A 4,455-nucleotide genomic window follows, 5' to 3' on the forward strand; every position below is an offset into this window, starting at 1 on the left:
TAAGATTTGGGGATGTCCAGCTTATGTCAAGTAAGTTGACCCAAATAAGCTGGAATATCGATCCGTAAGATGTAGATTTGTGGGATATCCTAAAGAGACTTTAGGGTATTACTTTTACACCGATCATCGGGTGTTTGTCTCCAAACATTCTACCTTCTTGGAAAAGGAGTTTATCCTTGAAGGAAACAGTGGGAGCAAAATTGAACTTGATGAAGTTCAAGAAGCACAAACTACTATAGATCGAGTGGAAACACCTGTTCTGACTGAACAACCTTTTGTGGAACAGCCCATTCATAGGTCAGGGAGAGTGTCTCGCCAACCTGAGAGGTAATATGGCCTGGTCATTGAGAATGACAATGAGTTGTCGCTCATTAATGATGACGACCCTGTGACTTATAATGAGGCTATGAGTAGTGTTGACTCAGAGAAATGGCATAGTGCCATGAAATCCGGAAAGAAATCTATGTATACGGGATACAAAAGAATGATTATAGCAGATGGCCAGGTGGAGACCTTTAAGGCCAGGCTTGTGGCAAAAGGATTCAAACAAAGGCAATGGATTGACTTTGAAGAAACCTTTTACCTGTAGCCCTGTTAAAATCAGTTCGGATTTTGCTTGCAAATGCTGCTTACTACGACTATGAAATCTGGCAGATGGCCAGATGGTTTTCTTTCCAAGGGAAATGAAAACCTAGTGTGTAAGCTGCTGCGAACCATATGTGGTTTAAAGCGAGCTTCTCGAAAGATGGAACATTCGTTTTGATGAGACAATCAAAGAGTTTGATTTTATCAAAAACGCAGATGAACCATGCGTCTACAAAAGGGTTAGTGGGAGCGCGGTAACATTTCTTATATTGTATTGAATTAGAGTTGACACACATAACAACATAGCAGACCCACTCATAAAGCTAGTTTATGAAAGTCACTTTGATCGTCATAAAGACAAGATGGGTATTAGATACCAGAGTGATTGGCTTTAGTACAAGTGGGAGATTGAAAGGAATATGTCCTAAGTCCAATCATGTATTAGGATTTAGGAATAACTTTTATGTAATCTGTTTTGATTTCATTGATATTAATAAAGACTTGTTTTGTTTTTATTACGGGCTTTATCTATTTAAGTGTTTAAATAAGATATACCATAGTTTAGAGTAAAGCTTTTTATGGATTATGATGAGATCATAATAGTGAGACCTAAAAAGATGATAACTCTAAACTTAAATAGTTCCTGGTCGTAGGATTACTAACTGGTAATTAATAATCCACAGAGATCGGTACATACTATGCTTGCTTCATTATGAAGCATGTCTGTTCTCATAGACATTTGTGTGGTGACACTATAGCTAGTATGTAGGTGCTTATTATGGAATAAGTTCACTGAACATGACTCGCACAGCTGAACAACTGATGGAGTTCACTCACGTGTCAGGAGTTGTTCACATAGTGATAGTTGTACAAGTATCCTTAGACTTGAGGTCATCATAGTCATCTTGTGTACAATGAACTATACTTTGGTTTAGTTCTTAGTCTCCAGGGACAATTATTAGGGCTCTTCTGGGTATAAGAATTTGTACACGAAGATAGTGTATGATCAATAAAGGATCTACCCCTTCCAGTGAAGGAAGCGAATGTTCAAGGCTGATCCACTTATGCTAGTTCAGGAATCTCTGGCCAGAGTGAATGAAATTAGAAAGGAGTTTCTAATTTGCATAGAACTACGCATAGTAAATGGTAAGCAAGTGATTGAATTAGATAGGCTTGACACGAGATCCATGCCTTGTGTTTAATCGGGACATTGTAGGGTAGAAGGAGTTTATTGTACGGTAACTATTCACTGAATAGGTTCTTGGTATTCTAAGCAGTGAATTCATATTATCCGGATAGTCGCGATATGCTGAGAAGTATCCCTCACGATGTAGAATAAATGTGATTAATTAATTAATCATATTTAATAAATTAGAGAATTTATATAAATAATGATAAAATAGTTTTATTATTATTTATTTCTACTACCGGCTTAATATTGAACCTACAGGGTCACACCATAAAAAGAGAATGATTTAATGGTGGAGGAATTAATTAATAATGGCTAATAATTATTTATTTATGAAATAAATAATTAATTGGCAAATTTAATAATTGATTAAATGAGATTTAATTGATTATAAATTAATTAAGAAAAGTTCTTAATATTATTAATTAAGGATTTAATTTTTGGAAATTAAATCAAGAGAAAGAATTATTTCTAAAGTGTTTAGAAAAAGGATTAATGATTAAAAGGTGTTTTAATTATTAATGAGAATAATAAATGGGATAATAATAATAATATTTATGGGAAAATTTCAGCTGAAAATTTTGCCTATAAATACACTATTATAGACCCTATTTTATTCTAACCCACACAAAACGCAAAAAGTTTGGAAAACTCAATTCTCTCCATCTCCTTCCTCCTCCTTAACATCGTTTTCTTGGTGGATACCGGTGGAGTGCTTCACACTTGAGGAGCAACTGCTAAGGATCTCAGATCGTTGTCTCCGAATTATTTTAAAAGGTTAGATTCGATCCCTCGAATTTTTATTCATGATCTGTATGCTTTTATTTGGATTTTGTATGTGTAAAAGTGTTTTGCCATGCCCCCGCTGCGTTAAAAATCCAACACTCCCCACCCTCACACCCTCACCTTCACCATCTAAGGTGGGACTCCTCACACTCACTTTTGTCAGTCCTGAAGAAATGGACTGCATTGGATCACTCTTTTTCTCTCCTTTTTCCTGGGAGCAACCCATACTCTCACTCATATCACTACCTTCACTCAATCTTAATTGTGATTGCACAATTACTAAGTCATCTGCACTTGTAACTATAGTTGAACTTTGGAGTTGTGCAGAGACACCCGATGGATGAGAAATATCCATCGGGATAGTAATTTGACTATCCGAAGGATGACTGCTGTTAGGCACATCCGTCGGGACGAGAGAGAAGTGGCCCGTAATGGCCCAGCGTGGTGGCGTAAGTGGCTAAGTCGGTTGCGCACCCTATTTAATTCACTTAGTCCAGCGTAACTTATCAAAGACCTAGTTAGTCTCTGCGGATCCGGTACAGATAAATTATGTGATAGCCCGATCAGCTATCCCAGATGAATTGTGTGATAGCCCGATCAGCTATCCTAGATAAAATTGTGAGATGGCCTGGCCAGCTGTTTCATCATTGATCATCCAGTATATATCTGAGCAAGATTTTGTGGATCCCGTAACAGAACAAATGGTTTTATGGTTCCTGTAATGTAAAAGTGGTTTTGGAAATGAAAATAGCATGCTAAAATTTAACTATGGTAATTTGCACAGCACACGACTGGTGTTATTATTTTACAGAGCATGCTAGTTGTTGATATCCAGTTTATACATGTTTTACTTATTTTTGTAAACGAGTTATGATTGCTCACCCTTGAAAAATATTTTGTATATATATACACACACACATATATATATATTGAAGAAGCCTAGGAGATCCATCAAGTGAGTAGAAATGAATGAGTTTGGAGTGGAGACTATTGTGGACTCTGTGCAGATTGATGAAAATTTTGGCACAGATGTCACAACAGTCTCGGAAAGAAATGGCAAGTGAGCCAACAAATCATCTAGAAGATGATACTCACTTGCATGAATTTTTGGCTTCTCCAACAGAGTTAAAGATGGAGAATATGGTTGTGATGTTTGAATCATGTCAACATCCAAAGATTGTGTGGGAGAATTTAGTGTTTGAGGTGTTTCAATTTGTACAGATTTTGGCTGTGACTCCACATTTGTTGGAGCCACATCAAATTGACTTTGAGACGGTGCAGTGACTGGGTCTTTAGCTCCAGTTTGCACTGTGTGTGTACCCTGTGCATCCCCAAGGGTTTTAGATTTCTTCTTTCTTGTGTAGGTTTGTGGTGAACTTGTGTCCCTACCCCTTTTGTTCTGTGCTCCTGGTTGAGAGCTTGTTTTAATAGTTACATCCTTTTGGGAGGATGAAACTAGAATTGAACTTTTATCCTTATTAACAACCACAGTTTGTTGGGAAACTGTGGTGTGGCTTGGTTTGGATACACTATACTCACCATCCTTATCCTTAGGGCTTCTTTGATTTTCACCTTGTCCCTCACCTGTCTTTCCCACCTTCATACTCCCCTCTTTGTGTTTAGTGGATCTGGCATCTTTTGAGAGACACCAGAGGGGGCTTTCTTTTTCTTTGGTTTTGAAACTTTGGCTTTGGTAGCTTGGGTAGGCATCTGTCTGGTCATTGACACAGATGCCACTGCTACACTAGAAGGCAAAGAAATAGTTGAGGTTGGAAGAGTAGAGACAGTTGAAAATTACCTCACTTACCTGAGGTGCCTCCATTACTGGAAAGTAGAAGAGTGGCACCTCTATGTGGTGATCTGCTCTATTTAGATCTGCAATAATTCTCCTTTCT

The sequence above is a fragment of the Apium graveolens genome, chromosome 7 (genome assembly GCF_009905375.1).
Source record: "Apium graveolens cultivar Ventura chromosome 7, ASM990537v1, whole genome shotgun sequence".
NCBI lineage: Eukaryota > Viridiplantae > Streptophyta > Magnoliopsida > Apiales > Apiaceae > Apium > Apium graveolens.